General features: G+C 40.6%; 1 protein-coding gene across 2 annotated transcripts in view; it reads right to left on the reverse strand.

Annotated features, from left to right (window-relative positions):
• Positions 1 to 26616, reverse strand: part of GRID2 (glutamate ionotropic receptor delta type subunit 2) — a 1035124-nt gene that overhangs the window by 856649 nt on the left and 151859 nt on the right. The window lies entirely within an intron of this gene.

The raw sequence follows: 26616 nt of genomic DNA on the forward strand, positions 1-26616 counted from the left end.
AAGGAGCAACGTTTTTCGTTCTCTTCTGCATACCACTGGTGAAGCCTCACCTAGCACAATGCATTTGGATATGGGCTCTTTATTCCTAGAAAGATGCTAACAAACTGGAGGAAATTCTAGGAACAACAATTACCAAATGACTGGGGACACATTAAGAGAAATAAAAATATGTATAAAGTAGCTTGGTCAAATAATGGCCAAGAAGTGTAGACCATTAGTCTACAAGTATCTGATGTGTTTAAATGCAGGGCTGCCTGGGGGGAGGGGGAGCAAGTGGGGCAATTTGCCCCAGGCCCCGGGGCCCGCAGGGGGGCCCCATGAGAATATAGTATTTTATAGTATTGCAACTTTTTTTTTATGAAGGGGCCCCCGAAATTGCTTTGCCCCCTGTGGAAAAGTAATTAAGCCCAGATGGGTAAAAAATCATTTTAGTTATAACTGATCCTCAAAAGCACGGAACATTCTGTTTGAATTTGTTGTACCCTGGAAGGGCTTTGGACTGACACACCCAGCCGGAGAGATGAGCTACAGAAGACCCACAGAAGCCAATTGGTAGTCTGCAGGAGGTGCAGGGAGGTCAAGAAAATGGCAGAAGTGAGTGAAACCCACCACAGGTGGACTTGTCAAAACCACTCCGTTCTGATCTAACTTCTCCCACTGAAGTAGAAACAGTTTGCCCAACACTGAGCATTTTTGAAAATCGCACCTCTAATATCTATATGCTTGATTTTTCCACTGTCATTGAAACAGAATAGAATCTTAATGGTTTGAGTAACCCCCATTAAAATCTAAAAGAGAACTACTTGTGGAATAAGCACAGAATGTGAGTAAGGATAGGTCTAGAGACACACACCAAACAAAACAAAACAAAAAAAGCGCCTTCTGCAGCGAGTCGGAGAGCCTGGGTCAAGCGACTCAAGCTTGTGCTAAGGGACTACAAACAACAGTGTAGACATTCCTGATCTAGCTGCAACCCAGATTTTGTCCCACGCCCGCCTTTTCTCACTGGGTGTCAGAAGCCAGGCTCCATGTCTGAAGCTTATCTATAACAACTTATAAATTGAAGAACACATCTTATTCTATACACAGAAAATGTCAAATTTTCTTTTCTTTCCAAAGAAACACACTGCCACACTGCCTAACGACCGTCAATTTTTTAAAATCCCATTATCATTCAATATTTTTTAGTTTCCCTTTTGTTTTTAATACTTTCAATTAAAAAAGAGGAATTTGAAATAAAAACCACCAATGAGAACATGCTAACAAATTAAGGACAATAAGAGTAAATGGCATATTTCCTCCTCTCTTTCAGTCCATTCTAACTTTGTATTCAAGCATCAAAGAATGTGCACACATGTGTATGTATACACAAACACACGTTCATAAAATCACCCATTTATTTTAGGATCCCAGAATTAATTTTCTTACAGCTCTAATTTTGATGCATTCACCCAAGACCCCGAAACCTCAGAAAAAACTTGACACTCAATTCACATTAGTTGAAAGGTTTGCTAAGATCTGTGAACCTTTCAAGCCAATCTGGGCTGATTAATGTTTCTACATGCAGGGCCGGCTCTAGGCACCAGCTCAGCAAGCAGGTGCTTGGGGCGGCCAAGGGGAAGGAGCGGCATGTTGGGCTCTTCGGCGGCAATTCCGCAGCGGGTCTCTTGGTCCCTCTCCGAGGGAAGGACCTGTCACTGAAGTGCCGCCGAAGAAGAAAGCGGCGTGGTGGAGCTGCCGCCGATCGCGCCTTTTTTTTTTTTTTTTTTCCTGCCGCTTGGGGCGGCAAAAACCCTGGAGCCGGCCCTGTCTACATGGTATGAGTACATAACTCATTTTCAGAACAAAAGCAGGTGGAATCATGGTTTCTTGCTGAGTTTTGGGGATTTCTTTGGTACAAAACTCAGGACACCGTGTGAGCCAAAATGCTTAAAAAGTTTACACCAAGGCAATAACTAGAAACCGAAGCAAACAATTTATTCACAATTCTAGTTCTAATGAAGTGCATTAATGACTACAAGTCTGGTAGTGTCAGCCTTCACTTGGAATTCCCATGCTTTCCTCAGTCTAAAATTATAATCATTAACATAACAGTAAATATTTATTTATATATAATGTATTTACCTTTTGATTGTAAATACCACAAAGAGGAAGGAGGGTGGCCCAGAACAGATAGGAGAGGCAGATGGGATTGGGAAAGAGGGAAACATGGCAGGCAAATTACTAAAAAGGAGTTTTTAATGTTAAATTATTTCCAAGCGATTTGCAGTGGAGTTGGAGACATTATCCAGGAAAGCTAAAGTCAACACAGTTGTTTTGCATCATAATGCTGTTGAACAATGAAGTACTGTACCTTCAAGTGTGGATTAATTGGGGTTTCACTTTTAAGCACAGTATTTGACAAAATAAAGAGCTTGGCAAGGTGATCAAATGGAAGTCTGAGGTCACACTTATCAAACAAATCTCTGCTTGGGGCTACATTTCAGCTGCAAAGGAAAACATGATAGTGCATAGCAGTTGATCATGTGCCACCTTATCCTGCCCGACCCACTGTAGCAAAGCTAATCTGAAACCAAAAAGCAGCATTTACAAAATGTGGACAGTGTTTCTGCTGCATATTACAGCAAAGCTGAAATGCATGTGCAGCAGAGCCGCAGCAGTAAAGGTTACCCAGGATAGTACATTATTCAATTAGTTAGTATTCATGGATGATAAATGACTGTTGATAAATAAATGGAATATACATAATAAAGAATAATGTATCAGTTCTGTTAAAGTTACAACCTGTTGATCATTATTAAAAAAATACCACAATCATCCATTGGTGAGTAGAGACTACTGGGGTCAAGGAAGTGTTTGTGATTGGGCGAGCATAAGACACACTTCCTATAGTATTGTCACCTTTGAGAGGCATGTATGTCAACTGTATACAGGAAATGAGTAGATCCAGTCATGCTCAACACGCATCCTAGTCTCTTCGACTGTGTTGGTCAGACATGCGGTCAACAAATTTTCTGTTTCTCCCTCCCCTATTTTTTTTTTTTAATTGCTGGAAAATTCTACTTATCCCATTGAATTCAATTAACATATACTGAAAGCCGAGGACTCTTCTTTTAAGGAAAGATTATACATTTTTAAAATCTGTGGCTTCAGTTTAATTGGTCAAAATTTCCCCTGAAAAGAACATCTTGGAGATAGAAAGTATTTTTCCCTTTAGCTTCCTAATTTCCCCTCTCCACATGTGAGCAAAAATATGCTAGATAAGGGATAGTTCTGGTTGCCGGGATGTGCCTGCACAGTACATCCTTGGACATACATTTGTTTATAGTAAACATTGAGAGGGAAAAGTCTTTGAAAAGTAGGTTATAAAGTAGGTGTGGCTGTGTTTGAGGGAAGAACAGACACACATTAGCAGCATTTAGTCAAATGGCTTGCGTGAAGGGGGAACAAAAACAATTATGGACCTCATACTTGCAGAAAGAGAATTCTATCTGAAGTTCCGGAAGATATTACAAAGAAAATTGGCAGGGCACTCAAGATGGCATTCATATTTGAGCTATGTCCAAAATACAATATCAAGAATTTATGTTAATAAGCCTCCATAATACAAATTGCTGAATAAATAAGTATTAGGATTAACAAGGAAACCACACTTAAATCCGCCTGCCTTAACTTCAGTTAGTGTTAGAGTATAAGGCCAGAGAAGGGAATATACAATATGTATAGAAGAAAGTACAGTTGAATTATAAAAGTAAAAAAGCCTGTTTGTCTCAAATTTGAGACAGGCTGAGCTAAAATTTTTATATAATATAAACCATAATCCAAATATTGTGTAGCATTACACAATTAATTTATCTTCTAAATGGTGTTTTGTCCTTCTGGTCACATATTAGAAGTCAACTGATTTACAATAAACTAAAATCATAAATAGAAAACGTATAGACTAACAGAAAATTATAATTTTTTTTACTTCACCATATATAATTTAATAGAATATGTTTATTGCAAAATGTTTTCCCTGCTATAGAATTCTATAGGACAGTGTAAAAAAAAAAAAAAAGAAAACACCCTATAGAAGGGATATCATCCTCTATTCAACTCTATACATTTCTAGAATAATTTCTGTGGAATCCTATTGGTTTAATCCCAGTTCAGTTGTGTGCAAATTTATTGTAACTATTGAATTTTTATTATCACTTGCAAGGAAATGTAAGAGAACCTAATTTGTCTTGTCCGTCTAATTTTTATGATGTGATGACTTTGACCTACAATGTGTTACCAAAAGTTTCACCAGGCCCCTGAAAAACTAAGGACCAGAGCCTCAGCTGGTGTAAGTCAATGTAGCTCCAGTGACTTCACTAGAACTATAGTGCTTTATGACATTTACTCAACTGGTGTAAATGAGTACTTCAGGAGGCATCCCTAAGAAGGCACTATACTAACAAAGGTTGATACACATCTAAGCTTAGGCCCCATGTATCAAGAGCAGTTCCTTTCACATTTCCCTTCAGGGGAAGCAACACACGTATCAGAAGAGGCAATGCCACCTTGTACTTTCCCTGTGGCCATGACGAAGAACCTGCTAAAGAGATTTTTAAACCTCAGCCACAATGAATGAAATCAAAAGACAATAAAAAGGTAAGTTGCCAGGGTTTTGGCCTACATAGACTTGAAGGAAGACTGAAATTGTAATCTACAGGGAGAGGCTGTCAAAACGATGGATGGAACGGAGTCACACAACTACACAGAATTGGAGAGACTGCAATATCTATTCTATAACAATCACACACAGTGTATCACATTTGCTCTTTAATCCCCTGGCTTCAGGAAAGACGACAGGCTTCTAAACACCCCTAGGTTACGGTTATGATAGAGGATAAAAAGGGAAATTAATTGTATTTCAAACTGTGGAATCAAGAAGCAGAGATGAGTCGATCAGCTTTGGAAAATTTTGGATACCTACAAAAAGGAAGAATATACTCTATACTGTAAGATATGCAAAGAGCAACATCCACCAGCTGAAACCAACAGCACAGCTCTTCCTAGTTTATCCTAGGGAGTAGAAGATGCTCACTTTTGATTCCTTGGTACACTTGCTTGCCACCTACAAGGGATCACATGTTTCCCAGTTCAAGAGCTGGCTGCCGCAACACAATCCCTCAGTAAATTCAGATCAAGAATTTTCTATTTAGAAAATCTAAACAGCTGTATGAGAGAGACTCAAACTTTACTATTTGCCAACCTTAAACTGTGTCTGTTGCCCACTACTGCAACAGGGGTATACGGTGTGTAGGAAAACAATGTATTTTTTCTTTTCTATTTCTGTCTGTAGCGAAGTAAACTTTTAAAAAATAAAACTTCATGGATTACCTTTAAAATGCTTGATCCCATGTTTATATGGCTGGCAAATGTTACAGCAGAAGATGTGCTTTAGTCACACACTAGTTATTGGACTCATTAGAGGGGAAATCAGATGAAATTAAATGGCCTGTGATATACAGGTCAGACTAAAGAGACAATAAAATGGCTGTCAACAACTTGAGACCTCACCAGGGCTATGTACCTAGGCTAGTGAACCTTTCAAGCAAACCTGGAGTAAGTTTTGACCAGTCCCCTCCATCTCTCTGGCTGTCAGAGACAGAGTTTACGTTTTGTGTGAAATCAGTGTTTTCACATGCTTTTGACCAGAAACCAGGCTGTAGAGTTGGTGGTTTTAGTCGAGTTTCACAGTATGACTATTTGGATTGTGTTCTAATTCTATTGGCTTAATCCATACTCAATTCCTTAATACTTTCCCATATAAACATATGCAGAAAATCCCTACAGATCAGTCAACTGGAGCTAACAACGGGACCCTGCAAGTGAGCAAGTGTCATTAGGTGATGGACTCATAGGTGGCAGGAAGAACATTGTTAAGTCGTAGGGACAGAGAAGGCAGAAGAGACAGGGGAGAAAGCAATCCAATAATTTGTAAACCCAAATGTTATGAGTTTAGAACATCACAGCATTCAGGGTGTTATTTGTGCATATCCCTGCTCCTCGAGTATTCCTGGACATTGTGGGGAGGAATGACAGCTTCCAGGGAAAGAGAAACATTGCCTCTGTTAGTGGAGAAAAGGAAGCACAGGGACTGATAAATCTTTTTCCTTCCTTCTAAATACAATGTGTGTATTCTCTGCAGACTGGCAAGCTTCACCTCATATAATTTACACAGAGGGAAAGCCACATATACCCACCTTACCAAAAAAAAAATGGAGAAACACCTGAAGATCCTTTACCAGGACAATAGCTACAATACCACTTTTCTCAAAAGATATTATTCCTTTTTTTTTTTTTTTTTAAGGATATTGGGTCAAATTTTCACCTCAGATTAACTTTTTTCCACTGATTTTATATTTCATAGAATCATAGAATATCAGGGTTGGAAGGGACCCTAGGAGGTCATCTAGTCCAACCCCCTGCTCAAATCATCCCAGCCAGGGCTTTGTCAAGACTGACCTTAAAAACCTCTAAGGAAGGCGATTCCACCACCTCCCTAGGTAACCCATTCCAGTGCTTCACCACCCTCCTAGTGAAAAAGTTTTTCCTAATTTCCAACCTAAACCTCCCCCACTGCAACTTGAAACCATTGCTCCTTGTTCTGCCATCTGGTACCACTGAGAACAGTCTAGAGCCATCCTCTTTGGAACCCCCTTTCAGGTAGTTGAAAGCAGCTATCAAATCCCCACTCATTCTTCTCTTCTGCAGACTAAACAATCCCAGTTCCCTCAGCCTCTCCTCATAAGTCATGTGCTCCAACCCCCTAATCATTTTTGTTGTCCTCCGCTGGACTCTTTCCATATTTGTTGCCCCATTTATTTTAATATGAGCTGTACTGCATCTGAGGGCAGAGTTTGGCTTCTGATCAATTTAGTATTAAATATAAACCATATTTCTGCATTGTTATTTTGATGTTGAAATTCTTTGGTCAGAATTGTAACATTAGGTGCTAATTATCAAAATTAAAAAAAAGTAGTTCAGAATAGAAAATATAAATATACCTAGTACCTAAGGTTTTATATTTTAATGTCATTTTAAAAGGATATCAAAACCAACTTTTTATATTAAATTCAGTTTAGCTTTACATGATTCAAAGAGAATCAAAACGCTGTTGTTTCAACCAATCAGTCCCAATGAAATACCCCATCTCCCTTTCTGCAGATTTCTTGCTTCAAACCTCAAGAGAAATAATTTCTCATCTCTCAGCAGCATTGTGCTAGTTACAATGTGAGCATTTAGGATCTAATCTCAAGTGGAATGAAGTCAATGGAAAAACTCAATTAACTTCTGTGGGCTCTGGATCAGGCCCTTATAGCAGACTGGTCAATGCAATTGACCTCTGGGATAGACATGAAGGGGGTTGACATGGAAAAGCACAGCAGACCGCTGATATCAGTATCTTTCCACATATACCTCCATCAATGTGAAAACCTCATTTTGTTCTGTAATGGTCATTTTGATTGCACAACTGTTCTGTAGCCTTCATATTGAACTAAAACACATAGAAGATGTCAGGCAAAATCTTGCACTAGCACAAGATTAACAATGGAGGGTTGTTAAACCCCGATGACATTCCATTCAAATGGAAACACCTCTTCGACAAAGAGCTGTCTACACCCCAAGGAAACTGGTTGTCCCTGTTAGATTGGTAACCAAGCAGCGGATCACCTGATGGGGGACTTATCATCTGAAAGAGGTTTGAGGATCACCAGAGACATCACATGAAACAGAACTGTAAAAGGATGAGGTCTACTCAGGGCACCCTTCTCTCTCACTGACCAGGAAGGAAACTGGCTGCAGGGATCAGAGAAGAAACGTCATGCTCTGAAGAAGCCATCAGCTGGAGGAGTGAGGTCCAGGAGATGGGACTTAGAACTTGAAAGGACTAGAGTGACCAGATGAGGGGAAGAAAATATCAGGACACATGGGGGGGGGGTTCCCGCCGGCAGAGCAAAAAAACAAACAAACAGTGCTGCCGGCGGATATCGGGACAGACACCGAAATATCGGGACGGTCCCGATTTTATCGGGATGTCTGGTCACCCTAGAAAGGACACTGATCAAAATCCAAAAGAACATTCAAGAGCAGTAAGAAAACTGAGGCAGGGAATGGTGTACAGGTGTTTATCTTTTGCCTAGATCTTTATCTCTCTTGTACTGTGTAACAGTGATGCTTTTAGAAATCCTGCAAAATCTGTGTCTATTTGCTTCAATGGAAAGGCTAAACAATAAACCAGAGTATCCACAAGGTGGAGCTCTGGGAAGGGTATACCTATGCTTCTGAGAAGTCATGGGGGAGGAGGGTGGTCAGAACTGATCTTGGGGCCTGGTCAGCCCTACTTCAAAAAGGGGTACCACACAAAGTCTATGCCCAGGGAGTGAGCCTAGAGGCCAAAGAGTTCTGGATCTTACCCAGACTACAGGGGAGCTTAAAAGCACACAGGTCCAGTGTTGGGAATCTAAAGATAGCAGCCCAATAGGGGGAGTATGATTACAGCCGTGACATGCCCACAACACTATCATTGAAGTCTGCCCCGCCCCCATCCTGCATTAATTTTTTCCCCCTCCACAGTTTATCCTTCTGAAAGAAAAAAAATCTTCAGACAGCAATTCCCAAATAAATTTCAAACACTCCGGACATCTGTTGCTCTCATTAGCAGCTTAATCTGTGGCCTCTCACAATTTTAGCATTCACTGCTTGTTATTATTAGCAAAAGGCTGCAGTCTGACTTTATTTTGAAAAACATTTCAACAATTTGTTGGTTTGCGTATGTGGGTATTTTTAAATACATCTTTGTAAAATGTTCCGTTATCCTTTGCCTAGGGAATCAAAGCTACAGTCTCAGGGCTGAAGTTTTACCAACTTCTAGCTTGCCCCTCCAGCTGAAAGAGAACACTAAACATTCACCTCTTGTTTTCTTCCTGAAGGCTTGCTGCCTCCTATTTGATTGCATTTCCTTTGTCAATGTAGATACCCTGTGTTTCATGAATTTCATCTCCAGTCATTTAGGCACAGATGATTTTGTTAAGAAATAAAACATAGTAACACTAACCTTAAACCAGTGTGGGAGAAGGCATCCAAAGGCGGGTGAAACTTCCCCCCAAGCATGTGGCCATCAGGGAAGTACAGTGACCATTGTGGCCACATGAAGGGGACCATCCCTCCCCTCCCCCAATTGCTGCCTGTCTAATTAGGGAAAGGAGGCATTAATAATGGGCCACACTCTCCCTGGGTGCAAGTGCTTCCCCTCCCTGAAGGGTTGTTTTTTGCTGATTTTCTCCTCTTGTGAATTCTGAGTAGAGTTTCATCTAAATTTATGTACATGTAGCATACCAAAATGATGGTTTTTTCCATTAGCAGCTTATTACCTCTGAACATTATGTTTCTTCTTATGTTTCTTCTTGCAGTAAGTACAGCATAGCCTGTGCTCTGAAGTTTGGGAGGCCCCAACATGCAACGTAAGAAAGACAGATATGTAAATTATGTATGCACACAAGCAGCTGAAGCTTAACTGGAGTTTGGGGAGGAAAAAAAACAACAACCAAAGAATCATATCAAAGTGACACTCCAGCAAGAGATGCATGTAAACGGCACTGTTCAAACATTAAATTTTCTGTTAAGTGCTTCCTGTCTCATATAGCACACCACACAACACAGCATGATGTTTTTATATAATATGCAAACAACAATTATGGATCACAAAAGGGGCAATCACTTAAGTGACAGTTGAACATCCTTAAACTTACTCCTGCTTTTGTTCGTGTTTCATGGTGTATGTGTGAGAAACACCTCAGACTTCATTCTGTGTGCCATTATTATTTTTATTTATATGAGAGTCGCACTTAGAGATTAGAGCCCCATTCTGTGGGGCACTGTATAAAACCACGCCAATTGAAGTCCTTGCACCAAAGGACTAGCAATCTAAACCAAAACTGATAAAGTACATGTCATCACACACCCCTCAGACAGGTGGAACTGAGAGACTGACACACCCACGGTCACCCAGGAAGCCTGTGGAGGAGCTGGGAACTGAACCCAGCTTTACTGCATCCCAGTCTAGAGCATCAGCCACAAGCTATCCTTTGCCTCAGGGGAAAGACCCCCTACCCTTGCACAAATGACAATCTTTTCACTGAGACAAGGCGGGTGAGGCAATATCTTTTATTGGCCCAATTTCTGTTCGTGAAAGACAAGCGTTTGAGCTACCCAGAGCTTGTCTTCTTTGGATCTGGGGAAGGTACCTTTCCCAGACCTGAAGAAGAGCACTGTGTAAACTCACAAGCTTGTCTCATTTACCAACAAAAGCTGGTCCAAAAAAAGATATTACCTTACCCACCTTGTCTTTCTAATATCCTGGGACCAGCATGGCTACAGCAACCCTGCAGTCTTTCCATGTGAGTCATAGGACAAATTTCTTATCAGCAGTGCATTTTAAGATGAAATATCACAGACTACTTTGTGAAATCCTTCAAGCTCCACATCAGATAGCAAGAGGCTATGAGTATGTTTAGCTTTTCTTCCTTCTTACTAAAATTGTCATTGTCACACTTACATTGGGAAGTTTGATTCTCATTCTCGGCATTCATGATATTTTCACAGTCATTTTGGATTCCTAAGAAAAACCAGAACTGAATATTCCTCCACCACACATCTACTTTTACAGCACTTTTTAGTTTGTAAGCACTGCCTGCATCAGCTGTTTCATAAGTCAAGTATATATGGGTATTTGTTTTGTTTTTTTAAACTTTCAGGCTTTACCTCACACTGCGAGTGTTGTTTATACTATAGAAACTGACCTCTGCTGACATAAGGTCCCTAGTCCCACACCACTAAAATAAATGGGAGCTTCATCCTTCGCCTTTGACTTTAATAGGCACCAGGTATCAAACATGAAATTCTCCCTCTGTTACTGAGGCTCCTTAGCACTGTAACAATTATATGAAACATGTCAGTTTCTGCAATGTAAACAGGACCCAAGACATGATATTATTGATGTAGTCAACACTAGAGCGCAACTGTTGTAAACTGTTAAGATACTAATGAAACTGCAATTTAAGAATAAAACAAAGTCACATCGCTCCCTTGTACTCAACTATAGGCTATGGAATGATAGGAAATTGAGTGTGCACAAGGAAATGCACAAACACTTGCACTCCTGCCATATTGTCAATTAATCAATAGTTCCAGCAGTTCACAACCTCAATTAAAGGCAGTGCTAAGAATCCATGAACCTTTCCTGGAGAAGTGCTCTCATAGCTTGTTTACTAAGAACATAGAATGTGAATAGACATCTAGGGCAGGATTTTCAAAGTATTCAGCACTAAACTTCAGTGAGAATAGATTTAACCCAGTCCTGAGCACTTTTGCCCATTGATTTGGTTATAAACCAATGACATGCTGTTATCCTTACAAGAGACATACTGATGTACATAATGTTACAAGGGAAAAGTTGTTTTAAAGAAAAAAGATTAAGACACTGAAGCAGTCAATGTAACGAAATGTTTAGCTAAATACTACAATTTTGTTACTTTCATTAAAATCAACAAACTGCATTATTTATAATACTTGATTCAGGTATCTGCTTTGTCACACAGTAAAGTGCTTTCCTGCAAAACCCTGATGATAATTTTACCAGATTATATAATCCTCAATTGCTATTTTAACAGTCAAAAAATTTAAAATACAGTCAGATCTGGTTAACCTGCGGTTGGGTTATCCAGATGTCTCTGTATCTGAAAGGCTTAAATTATAATCAGCATGGTCACCTGGGATGCACTGTTGATGGTTTATTTTTAATCCAGAGGAAAATGAAGGATACAGATTGATTTCAATTATTCAGGCTTGATCATGAACAAATTTATGGGACATAAGTTCTATCCAGCTATTATAAAAATGCGTCAAATGTATTACCACAAACGGGAAAAGGTCAGGTAAAGTCACTCTTTGGATTCAGATGCTGGTATTGGTTCCAAAATATTACAATATCTGGAGAACAAACTGGAAATAACCATACATCTGATTTGCTTTAATTCCCCAAGCAATCTCGCAGTATTAATAACTTCTCTCTCTCCTTTGAGTACATCTTTAAAAAAAAAATCAGGCACTCTGCAATTCTCAGAATAAATTTGCAGTTCTGTCTACAACTTTTATGTACTGAAATTGGACACCATTTCTGAGGGAATAAGATAAATATCATAAAAACACTGTGTACCATGGTTGTATGATTTGATGCTGTTGCAAGCACCACTGAACTTCCCATTCTGATGTTAACTAACAGTGTTTCAGGGACAGTTCACACACAGACAGAACAAGTGCTGTAGTCTTGCAAGCCAGACTACAGCACAATAATAAAATTCATGCCTCCTCAATTTCCTCTCTCCTCTAACACTTTCTTAATGAAGCAAAGGGCCCTCTATTTTCCAGTTAACTGGGCTGTTGTAACATGCGTCTTTTCTATTAAGACAGAATGCAGAGCAAAGCAAACACCTGCCACCTGTCCAACCCACCAGAAAACTACCAACGTATCACTGATTTAACGTATTCACACAGAACATTAGGGATGGGCAAACCTCAGGAGGGGAGAAAAGCAGGTTTCATTCAGATATTATTAGCACTCAAAAGTTTGGATGTTTATCCAAATCTTATACGAAGGTTTATTTACAGTCTGTTGAACTCTGCTGGAAGTTTCATGAGAATAGTATCTCCTTCCCCCTCCACTCTCTTCTCCTGCCTTCCGTTCAGCAACAGATTGAAAATGCCACAACAACTTCTCTCATCTGTCCCAGGATGGACCCAGGAAGTGCAAGAGATGGCAAAAAACAAGAGAGCGATGTTTGCCAAATGCCTTTGACACTGCCTCCAGACACACCTGTCAAAAACAAGTTTATTTCAGCGGATAGGCGATCTCTTATTTTATCAGAAACCATTCACCCAGACCTTCAAAATATAAACATGTGGTTTAATCACTTTCTCTATCATGAAATAAGATTGCTGTGTAAAGCCTCACATGAGGTGCCACAGCCCATTAACAATCTTCAGTGGGACCCATCAGGGGGAGGGCATTTCTCTCCTCTCACCCCTTTTTTCCAAAGCTGCAGAGCAATGCATATCTTTGATGGTTGTGGCAGGTGAACTACGGATCCCTCTAGCTGTCTGCAGATGGCCCAAGAGGCCCTGGATCAAGTCAGCAACCCTGCTTTACAACTGTAGCTAACAGTCAAGTTGTCCTCTGGTTGATGGCTTCTACCATTGACCGAAGGATTCCCTTGCAATGTAGGACTGGCTTTCATGGTGAAATGGGCTTTTCCTGCCTGGGCAGCCAGCCCCATGGTGGGACTTCTGTAGTGGTTGCCAGCCTCAACAGATCAGGACCTGTGGTTCTTGTGTGCGTTCAAATGTACATTAATCCAGGTCAGGTTCAGAACTGCCTGCCTGGTTTAGAGTTGGTCCGTTTGGTCAAATTGGTTATTTAATAAAAATCTTTTACCAACGTGAACCAAAACTACCTGCCTCTTTATTTTGTGGTAAAGGAAATGAAACATCTAGATAGGGGTTATGTATTAATATAATTTAGCTCATACTTCTGAAATTAAGAATAGCTGCCTCTCAAAACTCTAATCACGTAGGCATATGGACCGTATTTCAGGGGAAAACCAGTCACTCCAAATTTTCCGCTGGCATGAATAGCTTGTTATTAGTCATTACATCACCTCCAGTAATATGCTCTGAACAAACAACTTGAAGGTGGAAAACTCAAACAACAAAAGATCATTTTAAAGGTCACTCTAGCAAGCAGTAGCCAAATCCCTTTTTACTCCTTTCTCCAGTAATAAAAATGGGCCATCATTGACACCAGTAAGTGATTCAAGATGATAGCTGTCTACCATGCTAAATAGCCTAAGACATCTACTCAGTTTGACAATCAGGTGAGAAAGGGCAGGAGGAGTTTGTTCAAAGGCTTTTTCACATGCATCAATTAGGGGGATAAAGTTGAAATCCATCAACAGTCAGAGTAAACTGTGAAGCTTAAAATTTAGATGTAAAGAGTGAGAAGAATACTGAAAAACAACATGGTCTTTAAGTGAAATAGGTTTCTCTAACATCAGCACATAATTAGGGAACACTATAGAGATGGTAGCTTGAACATCTTTAATTCCTATGGTATTTAGTGTAGTAACAAAAATCACAAAGCACTCATTTGGTACAGAGGTGGAAATATTCCATTTAAGAGGATGTTAATCTGTTAGAGGCTGAGAGAATTATAAAGGTCTGACTGATAAATATTACTTCAATGAAACAAAACTCCACCCCAAAACTGCAGCCTGAATTCACATGTGGCAAGACAACTAGGGTCTGAACAGCAGAAGAAAAAACTGGGGTAGATGACTGAACAACTGCTTTCTAGTAGAAGTGACAAACCAAAAATGAAAAGCTTAATACTATTTGAATAGTAGTTCCTGTAAGGTGCTGCATTAAATTCATTACACCAGTATTTTGAAGTCTTAACGTGTTTTTTTTATTGTCAGATGACCTTGTGCAGAATAATAAAATGATTAAAATGGATTATGGTAGTGCAAAAAAAAAAAAAATTACAGCTGTCCAGAGGAATTGAGAAGAGACATTTTTCCTTTATACAGGGGTAAGCATAAGCCTTAGCATTCACTTCCTATGCCTCATGCAAGCAATCATACAATGCCTTCTCCTGTCACTGAAGATACTGTAGGTTGCAAACACATTTTGTATTTATCTGGTTCTCTTATCTTGACTGCATTTTGTGGGAACCAGGGAAACTATTGAGATAAAAAAACTCATTACATAGCGCAGCGGACTAAGTTGTTATACTGTGGTCGAGGCGAGTTGCTTATTTCTATACAGTCACTAGTGTGACTGGTGGCTTTGCACCTGGCCATGACATGAAAGGAAATTTCACACCAGTAGTTTCAAGAAATGGGTGAAATGCACTGGGAAGTAGGAATATACCAGCTCTATTGTCAGAAAACAAAGAAGAGGAATACCCGCACTAAGATCTGTTTTCTTAGTTCCTCCAGCAAAATATCAGCCATCTGACTGTAGCAACAGTGACGGTCGCTAAAATTTTCCTTGAGAAAAAATTCAAAAATGTCAGTTGGAAACAAGTAGGGTCCCCATGGTTTCTGAAATGGTGCTGGTTGGATTTTCCCCATGAAGCTTTTTGGTTGTTGCGGTTTATTTTGGTTTGCTTTTTCATCCATTTTTAGTACACCCATACAGGCAGGCTAAATTCTACTTCGATTGTTTCTCTCCATTGCAGTGTTTCTGCAACTTCTAGTTTAGAAACTTGAAGCATCCCAATAGGACAAAGAAGATGGTAGGTTCCTAAAGCTCACCCTGAAAATCATTTCCTCCTGACTGCAGCAGAGCTGGGGGATAATCTGCTAGTCACTTATAGATCATATAGGGAAGCCACAAGTTTTCGGAAGACCTTGGAGCACAACTGAAGCCTTCAGAAAAATCGGCATTCAGGTAACTGGAAGCTTCAGGGTAGGAGGCTCCTCACCACAAAGCTGAAGCTAAGCTCCTGTGGGGTGTATCTGCAGGGAAGCCCCCACTCCTGCAGAATTTAGGAGCTTTGTAGAGTGCGGGAACATTGCAGGACTGAGTCCTGAAACTTCTCTTGCACAGAAGACAAACTTTTCAGTCAGAACAGCTCTGGGAGAGAGACCTAACTAACAGCACTATTTTGGCTGAAAATGGATTAACTCAAGTACGGGAAAAAATGAGTTAATTTACAAATTAACTTTTAAAAAAAATAAAAATGTAGTGGGCACTGGGATCTTGATGTTTATTTTTTCTTGACTACATGCAAGACCATTAAGACCTATTAAAAGTTGAACTTTGATGAACTATGCATGCATACATCCATAAGCAAGGTTCTTCCAATTCTCAATGGATTTTTTTAGTCTTGTCTAGCTCCTTTCTTCCCACATCCGTTAAGCTACTAGAATCCCCAAGTGCCCCCTTTCAGCAATGACCAATCAAGTGTAGTAGCTGTAAAAGCCACTCAGACATTGAACACTGTCAGCAGTTATGATTAGTCTGGCTGTATCTATCCCACTGTCCAGTTTCCAGATTTTTAAGCATTGCATCATCTAACCCTGCTCAGAGCAGATCTAATAATCATGGTACTGAAATGCCAAACTCCCATCTACACTAACACTACTAATGTTGGTAATGGCTGTGACACTGACCTAATGTGAGCAACAGAAGGAATATTTTGAAAACACAAGGCCTAAGACTCACATGACTAAGGCCTGGTGTGCCACTGTGGTATAGAACACTTACTATAGTCGCCTTGGCAACAAATTACCTTCTAGCTCCTCCTAATGGATTTCTTAAGAGAATTTCCTTAAAGGAGATATGCAAAAGTCAATTAAAAATTAGTTTATTTTTGTGTGGGGTCCTTTTTTTGTATGCTATGTAAAGAGGTCCAATAGCATTTTCTTTAGAAAGAACGAAGACTAACTCCACTGCCCCCCCTCAATCCATTTCAAGTCACTTTTACCACTTTTCCTTGGTCTTACCCTCCAATCCTTAATGCCATCATAGCACTATGCGGCCTTAAGGACACACAAGTACATAGTAACACACTTTCCCTCTTCATTCAAATGAATGGCATGGACCAAAACTGATCTGGCATTTGAGTACATATTTCTACATGCTTCACTCAAGCGGTTAGTGTCTCAGGATGTGATGTGAAAAATAAGCAATCATTCTGCCTTTATATCTATATTTCAGTAAGGCATTTAGGGTTGTCAGAAATTAAACCAAAGAATCAACAGTGAAACACCATATATAAATGCAGAGCTGAACTTGTCAGCCCTGTTGTATTTCAGACTGTGCATAGGTCTCTGCAACAACTGATTTAGATTTCACTTATCAAACCTTTGTGAATGTCTTCAGTTTAATTTAATCCGCATGTACTTACATTTAGCAAAAAAGAATTGCAAGATGGTGGTAATGAAGCAGCAGGGAATCTCATTTAACTGATTTTTTTTCCCATAGCTGTACTTTTATCTACCAGAATCATCTTGAAAACCGACGGCTGATTTTAAGATTTTATGGGCTGTTCTAAGAGCTGCCTGCTCAATTCATCCCCAAAATGTCAAACTGCTAGCCACAGGCAACTAAAAGACAGCCTAATACTCTGGTTTCTTGGGGGAAAACCACATCACTTTTGTGGAACAATAGATGCACTCAAATTCGTCAATGTTCCACAAAGAAAGTAAGTGTGATATATAGCTTCCAAAGCTGCTCTAGGAAAAACTGTTCCCTCCATTTTGACTCCATCCACATGATTTGGTTCTTTCCTTCCTCCTGTCCTCTACCCCTACTTCCACTCCTCCTTTCTGCTGCTAAAGTGATGGGGATGGAACATACCCATGTGGGGCAGGGAATGTATACTTCCCAGGGCTTCTCTGTGAGGAGTCCACTGGAACTCACTCACCTTGGGTTCATCCCAGATTTGTTAAACTATCTTTTTCTCTCTCCCCTCTGAGGCTGTTGAGAAGAGTATGGACTGAGGAGAATCAATGTATAGGCAGTCTTTCTATATTTATACTGTGATTTTCTATCCCAGGACACTAGACGGACCCTATTGTTGTATTTTAACATTTGAAGAAATATTTTGCTGTCCCCCTGAGGGCAGCCACACAGACGTTCTCTTCCTAAGGGGATTTGGCTGAAGTAAGCCAAATAAAGGTTGAGGGGAGAGAAATTCAGAGAAATGCTATTATGGCATTTCTTAAATTGACGGTGATGACGTGGTTGCTTAATGCAATGTTAACAATTATGGTTTGATTGGGTTGGAATTTTTTTTGCTTTTGGCACTATAATGAAAAATAAATAACCAAACATGAATGACTAAAGTCATGAATTGTCCATAGTGGTAGTAAAATAAAAATTCAAATTTGACAGCAATCAGGCTTTCCAAAGAACATTTGAAGGTACTTAAACCCCAGCTATAGATCAATGCTGTGCTAGACAACTGTCCAAGACTGGAAATACTGTAACTTCACTAGGTTCTGTGATTTGGACCTATAGGGAAACTGTGTTATATAAATCCTACAAGTATCTTTCATAAAAATATCCCATAGGTACTTTTAATCACTTCCACTCACAGCCTGGTAAGAAGAGTCAGCCTAAGGTTAAAAATTTCAGGTGTGAAATTTCCCAAAGTTAAGGGATGTTTTAATCTGGGATTTTGGTCTAGAGGGGTAAGAGTACATGCATGTACATCTGTCCGCCTCACTAGTTATTTTGGAAAGCAACTGCCAATGGCTGCACATATCCCAATTCCAAGGAAAACATTTCCCCCCCACACACACTTTAAAAAAATATAGCTATAATTGTATTATAGCAGCAAAATTTAAGCTGTTTAAAAATTTGTTAAAACTGTCACAATCCTTTTTTAAAATTTACCCTTAACTCACACCAAAGCCTTTCCCCATGTAGACGAAAATGAATATTCATGCTCTATTCAAAAAAACAAAGTAAGACATTCATCATGAATCTCACAAATAGGCCACAATCTTGATATGAGCTTTTTGCAAATGCAGAGGCTGACTTGAACGTGGCTTTTCCCCAAAAAGACCTCATTGCAGGATATGGGTCTTGTTCACAAATTTTTAGGTGTTTCAGTGCATGATGATTACATTGAAAGGTCTAGAGAAGGCACGGTCAGTGTTTAATCGTGTATTAATTGGTTTGGTTTTGTCAAGCACATGCACTTTTATAAACAAGTTACTAATTACTGGATTTTTCCAAGCATGACCAGACGCATTAAGAAAACAACTTTTTATTGTTTGTACAGTAAGATAATTTGATCGTAAACCTCATATATATGATTACGAATTTCTCCATTTTGACACAATTTTTAACTCTACTCTCCAGCTATAGTCCTACACCCCCAGAATATCTGACCTAAAAATTGACATATGATTTTGCAATAATTAGAAATGATTTTTGACTGTAGTCCTAAACATAAGCTTCAAAGAAACAGTTAAGCTCTGGAACAAATTACGTAGGGAGGTTGTGGAATCTCCATCACTGGAGGTTTTTAAGAACAGGTTAGACAAACACCTGTCAGGAATGGTCTAGATAATACTTAGTCCTGCCTCAGTGCAGGGGACTGGACTAGATGACTATAGAGGTCCCTTCCACTCCTACATTTATATGAAAACAGCTTACTGAAGAACCAAGATTTTGGGGACAGCTTATTGTAACATTTAAAGCGACATTGTCAACTTCAATTAGTCCCACATTTTAGGGTTTGGTTGAAAAAGGCAGAGATGTCAAACCAGGTGGAGGGAATAGTTTAAAAATTTCCATTCACATTACATTTTGTCATTTCAATACAAAAACTATTTATAAATTCAATGGTAAAAAGCTATGTGAATAAAGATTTAAGGATGCCTGATAATAGGTCATCCCCTTCCAGAACACTGAGTTGAGCAAAACTTACTCTCCTGAAAGCCAGGAAATGCACGGTTAAGATTGCCCAAGGCACAGTGCACTCCTGGCTCGCCCACAAATTTCTGCAACCTGATGAGCCAGGAATCACCCACAATCCACGTGATGGCAACCCTGGCTGTGAACATTTTTTTTCCACCTCAGCAGTCAAGGTACATGCACTGTCAGTTCCAAACCTCCACACAGTGTCTTTGAAACCACCACATTAATCTACCCCAAGATCAGGAAGTAGCCATGTGCTACTCCCTCCCCTCAAGGGCCAGTAAAATACAAATTCTCTTAGATAACCAATCCAAGGCCTGCCTACTACCAACCCCCATTTCTCAACCACAATCCCAATTCCTCTTCCTACCCAGCGTCCCCTGCCTCCCCAACACAACATCCTCGGTCTGCAGCTATATCCAGCTGATATAATAAAAAATTTTGTTTGACTGGCTGCTGACTGTTCTGCTATGTTCACAATATAACATCCCATAAAATAAAAACACGTTATACTATAAGATAATTTGTAGCAAACAACATGAGTTATTAAATCTTTATTGCATGGGTATACAAAGTTTTGGATAGGGTGAGTAGACAGCAAGTGTGAAAAATCGGGATAGGGTGGGGGGTAATAGGAGCCTATATAAGAAAAAGACCCAAAAATCGGGACTGTCCCTATAAAATCAGGACATCTGGTCACCCTAAGTTTGGACTAGAAAAGTCAGTGAAGAGGTATTCCCCAGAGGCAATGGCTTCCACACATTCCCTCAAACTACCCAGGAAAGCATAAAGTGGTTGCATAGTTACCTTCTCATGCTTTTCTTTATTGGTGCACCGTAATCCTTCCAGACTGCACATCTATGCAAGTGAAGAAGTGAAAAACTTTCTTCAACTGAATTCACAGTTTGGATCCCCCAAATATTGTGTGGATGCTATTACTTCTCGAGCATCCCCTCGTGGACAGAGATGGCTCGACAACGCACTGCCTCTCCAGCTGTCCTGTCTCTTCGGTGGCTCTGTGAGAACTTACAGTTCATAAAATAAATCAAACAATCCCCAGAAGAGATCCCAGCTCTTCAGTCCTCAGGTGCACACTGGTCCTCCAGGCCCCAAGACTAGTTCAGTGCCTTTCTTTCAGTAATCCAACACAAAGACTTCCAAAACAAAACACATACTCATGCAATCTTCACCCCAGTTTCAGCCCCTCTCCCTGAGGGTCTGTCTGCTTGCCAGTACATCTTCCTGGAGTTTGTCCTTTTCCACAGGCTTTTCCAAGTAGGCATTTGCAGGCTCTCCCCTGCCTCTGGGGCAGGGTCTCTCCCATGCCTCCTCACCTGGAGAGCTGCTTCTGACAGTCTCAGTTACTCTCTCTCTCTCTCTCTCACCAGCCATCCCTGCAGCTTCCTGCTGCCTTTTTATCTTAGATTGCCTGATTCCCCTCAAGTGAAACTCATCTGGTGATCAGGGTTTAGCTCCAGGCTCTCCAGGCCACAGGTAACCCACCCTGTTACAGTCATACACTATCTTGGGTGTAAACAAAAAATTAACTGATTGAGACCACTTTGACCTGCACCACAATAGCAGCTCCACACAAAATAAAGCCACCTAGACACTTTTTGGAAAATGACTGTTTTTCCCTTCAGGGCTTACATCTCCAGAACCCCTGGCTCAAAGACCCCAAATGTGCACCAGTAACCCTACTCAGTATTCTCACAAGGCATAGCTAATTTCAAGAAAATCCAATCAAATTTTAGAGTATTTAGAAGCATCGTCCTTTAAACAGGAAAGATAGGATGATGAAAGGGCTTCTCTACACATCCATCTGCAGCACAGTAGCTCTCCAAGATGAATGAGAACATCCCACAGAGATGACTACAATATGAAATAGCAGCTCTGAGTCACATGAAGCACTCCATTCACCTCAGTAAGTGTGCCCATCCCCCTCCTGAATGCTTTAGAACAACGGCTCTCAAACTTTAGCAACCTGAGGACCCCCATTTTGATTTAAACTTTTATGGGGAACCCAACCCCCACTCCACCTCTTCTCCCAAGGCCACACCCCTGCCTCTCCTCTTCCCCGTCTCTCTTCGCATTGCTTTAGACGCACTACATGGGCCCAGTTGCACCAATGTAGCATGGTAGTGAAGACAAGCCCTCAGATTTTCATCAAGTATATCCATTCTCAGCTCCCCATCCAAAAGGGCAGGACTTCCCCAGATCCTTGTTTACATGGGGAACAGTGAGCCAGGCTCAGATCCTCCTAAATGGGCAAGTCCTCACGAGAACCCAGCTCACATGAGGGGCATTGGGGTCCAACCCCCTGTAGATGGGCATGAGCCCCTCAGATCCTGGCACACACTTGGTGGCAATGAGAGGGGGCTCAGATGCCCTTAGAATACCAAGACCCCCCAGATCTCGGCCTATACCTGGGAGGGGAGAATGCAGAGCTGACAGGTACCCTATTATCTCCCAGTCCCTGTCACTCACATTCCCCTTCCCACTCCTCCACTCCCCCTACCAACAAGCTTCCCTCTCTCTCACCTCCCTTGCTGCCCATCCCCATTTATCCCCCTCCCCAGCCCTCTTCCCCTTCCTACAGCCCCAAACCCCTCTCCCCAGTGTTCCCAATCCTCCTCCTCTCAGGAAGCATTCACATGTCTGGAGGGAAGGTGGGGGGGAAATCAAAGTCTTTTTGGTGGGTGGGATGCACTGGGAGAGCTGGGGTTACCATTCCTCCCTTACCTGAGCCCCCAACCTCTCTGCACCCCAACCACTGTCCACCCTCCTCCCCATAAGGCCACTTCCTCTTGCTGCAGTTACAAAACACTCCCCCCACACTCGTGCCCCCTAAAACCTCTTGCAGGAAGCAGTCATGTCTAGTGTCCCATCCCGTCCCGCGGATACTTGGCTTTTATTCCCCCCAAATTAAAACTGCCAACCATGAGTCACAAATTGTAACATCCTCGAGCCACTCAGTTCAAAACTCATTTTGTCTTAGCTGGGGGCTTTTGATTAATTTGTCCTTAGTTCTGTTAATTAAAGGGTGAGTTCACAGCCACCAAGGCATCTCTGATTCATCCCGTCAATAGTACCTCTCAGTTTAACAGTATAAGGTGAAAGAAGCAAACTTTGGGGGAGGGAGGCACACTAACTCAGGAATCCCTCAGTCAAATACTCAGTTGGGAATAGTAAAGCTACCCTACATCCCCATGAGGCACACCACATTTCAAAACAATCTGATTAACCATTTGGATAAAAGTTATAAATCATATAAAATAGCAGGAATGGAAACCGTCTAGCTGTTTTTCCATATTGGACGATGCTCAGTGTAAAAAAATATTTTCTTAGATTCTCAGTTTGGGCCCCCAAAGTTTGAGCGAGTGCCATATGCGACTTTGGATAGAACTCGACAGATTGAGACCATTTTGATCCCCATTAGATCATTAGCTCGATATGTAGCTCAGGACACACACAAAAACCCATACCCCCCAGTCTCCCCCCCCCCCCCCCTTTTAAAAAAATAAATAAATAGTTGTTGTTTTTCTGGACTTATGTCTCTGGAACTCCCCACTCACATTACTCCAACTTTGGGTCACTAACCTACCCTCCCAAGACGCCCCTAATTTCACATAAATCCAACTAAATAAGTCAATTCTGGAGGACTTAAAAGGTTGACCTTTAAACAGATGTCTTGATGCAACCTTGACTATAGTGTCGCTCCTATACCATTATAATCTAAAACCCTGTTGTGCTGAAAATCTGAAGGTAAAGAGCAGGAGTGAGGAGCTGAGCATATGCTGAAGAGGCCCGGTTATGCAACAGTGTTACTGTGACCTCCAGCTGCTCACAGTCCCCTTAACATTGCCTAGAACTGAAAATACCCCAGAACAGTTCCCAGAACCCATTATAATCCTGGCCAACCCAGGACTCTTGCCAATTATGGTTATTCTTGCCATCAAATTAAAGTAATCTTTTGCATTCTCTCAGGGAAAAAAATTTGAGAAGTAGCTTGATTGTTTAGAAATAAGGTGTGGTCATAACCAGATGTGTTTTTTATATCTGGTCCCTATATCCGCAATAGGCTAAATCCAAATCCCCAATTTCTAGATGATGAAAACAAAATCAAAATTTCACACTGCAAGCCCATCCTTTAGCTTTATCCCCAAAATAGGAAAGAAAATGATATGTCTAAACATCACAGGTCCAGACAATGATGACTTTGCATATTTAAAGTTAGGTACCCTGTATCAAGTTACTAATCTGAGTTTCAGAACAATGCTTTGGTGGGCACTGCTATTCAAACAAAGTTAAGAAGTGCCTTCTCTCCTGACAAACTTTAGTCCTTATTAAACATTAAAGTATATACAGTACACATGTTTCTCTCTTTTTAACCAGGATGGTATAAAATGTAAAGCTACTTTCATTAACAGAATAATGAACAGATATGGAATTGTCACATGGAGTATGAAGTTCCATTGCTGAAGTCTTTGCATGAACCCTTAAATATTTTAAACATTTGCCATATTTTAAACTGTTGCCCAATATTTGTGTAGTTGTCATTTATGTGAGTGCAAGGCAAGTTCAAAATGCTACTATTCTGCGTCAGTAGTGCTTTGTAATCACTTTACATTGGTGTAAGGCCTTCTCTTCACTAGGATGAAAGAGGTGTTCTTATCTTGCGCTCCCTGAAACAAGGTATAAGTTAGCAATTGAAATGTAGTGCAGGTCTGCACTACCACTAAGTCCATCTAACTTGCATCGCTCAGGGGTGTGAAAAAGACTGAGCAATGCAAATTACAGTTACCTAAGGGTTGTTCACACCAGCCCTTTGTCGGTGGGAGACACTCTCCCTCGGCCTAGAGCGTCTACACCAGACTGCTACAGAAGTGCTGCTGCATCAGTGCAGCTGCACCAATGTAATGCTTCAGTGTAGACCTGCCCGTAGTCTTCACCTCGACCTCTTAACATGTTAAAACTTTAACGGTCTTGTCTTCGCTAGGATTTTACCTTGCCTTAGCTGCCACATGTTAGCTAACATGAGTTAAGAACACTTTTCCAAGTGAATATGCACCCTAAGTGACTACCCAAGTTTCAGCGTAATGGGGAATTGGGGTCTTCAGATAGACTTCTCTTTGAACCATACCTTCTTTCATCCAAAAAGAAAGCAACAGTGTGATCTGCCAGTGCCTCAGGCAATAGGCATGGCCATGGATCTACCGACTTTACAAACTGACATCCTTATGTGTAAGAGGTCAGGTAAATGTCAAGTTACAAGCTAGTTTCCACTAAATGACTGAGATTTTCTCTCAAACCCTATCAGATCTGGAAGTTGACCCACATGTTGAATTGTGCATGCTGAAGCTAGAAAGCTTATTTTATCTTGTAAAGGTCACACAAGTTCTCAAATTGGTATGAAAATTTAAAACATATTAGCACATTTCATTTTTCACCCTGTAATTTTTATGACTGATTTAGTACTATTTAACAGTTACAAAGAATATTTCGAGACTGAAAATATCCATTAGGTCTTGATGAAGGATCAGGGATCAGATGTCATTATTTGACTTTTTCCTGGGTCTTATCTCAGGCTCTCAGACTACATACACAAAGTGCTACATTAGCTCTGAGGGATCAGTGTACTGTACCTAAGCACACACTATAAATTGATGCATTAAAATCCCATATTAGTTCATTTTATTTATATTCTAATTACACTAGTCTACAATTTTTGAGAAGTCGTCTGCTTCAGAGATAAAATGTGCTATTTATTATGTATTTTGATGTGCTGAATTCAAATATGACAATTAAAACAACTGATTGGCTACTGTTTCTAAGATATTTAAGTTTTTACATTTTATGTCTATGTATATTGTGTAGCTAGTAGAGTTTTAATCATAAATTGTAAACCTAGGTCTTTTCATGTGTTTATGGTTGCTTTACATAATAATATTTCACCTGTCCTGTTTATGTAACACTTTAAAAATCAGCAAAAGGGTTATATAAATAAAATTTATTATGAAACAAAAGGCAAAAAACTATTATGTACATAGTTTAGTCCTATTCAGTGTCTACTCTGTGCTTCTTGGCTTGTCTCTTGTATTCATTAAATGGAGCATCTTTTGTCACTGTCCAGCAATAGTCTGCAAGCATTGATGGGCTCCATTTGCCCTGATAGCATTTCTCCATTATTGCAATGTCCTGGTGAAATCGCTCGCCGTGCTCGTCGCTCACTGCTCCGCAGTTCGGTGGAAAAAAATCTAGATGAGAGTGCAAAAAATGTATCTTTAGTGACATGTTGCAACCAAGGCTTTTGTATGCCTTGAGGAGGTTTTCCACCAACAACCTGTAGTTGTCTGCCTTGTTGTTTCCGAGAAAATTTATTGCCACTAACTGGAAGGCTTTCCATGCCGTCTTTTCCTTGCCACGCAGTGCATGGTCAAATGCATCATCTCGAAGAAGTTCACGAATCTGAGGACCAACAAAGACACCTTCCTTTATCTTAGCTTCACTTAACCTTGTAAATTTTCCACGGAGGTACTTGAAAGCTTTGTCAATAGCCTTGACAAAGTTCTTCATCAGACCCAGCTTGATGTGTAAGGGTGGTAACAAAATCTTCCTTGATTCAACAAGTGGTGGATGCTGAACACTTTTCCTCCCAGGCTCCAATGACTGTCGGAGTGGCCAATCTTTCTTGATGTAGTGGGAATCTCTTGCACGACTATCCCATTCGCAGAGAAAACAGCAGTACTTTGTGTATCCAGTCTGCAGACCAAGCAAGAGAGCAACAACCTTCAAATCGCCACAAAGCTGCCACTGATGTTGGTCATAGTTTATGCACCTCAAAAGTTGTTTCATGTTGTCATAGGTTTCCTTCATATGGACTGCATGACCAACTGGAATTGATGGCAAAACATTGCCATTATGCAGTAAAACAGCTTTAAGACTCGTCTTGTATGAATCAATGAACAGTCTCCACTCATCTGGATCGTGAATGATGTTGAGGGCTGCCATCACGCCATCGATGTTTTTGCAGGCTACAAGATCACCTTCCATGAAGAAGAATGGGACAAGATCCTTTTGACGGTCACG

Source organism: Emys orbicularis, chromosome 5, assembly GCF_028017835.1.
Source record: "Emys orbicularis isolate rEmyOrb1 chromosome 5, rEmyOrb1.hap1, whole genome shotgun sequence".
Classification (NCBI taxonomy): Eukaryota; Metazoa; Chordata; order Testudines; family Emydidae; genus Emys; species Emys orbicularis.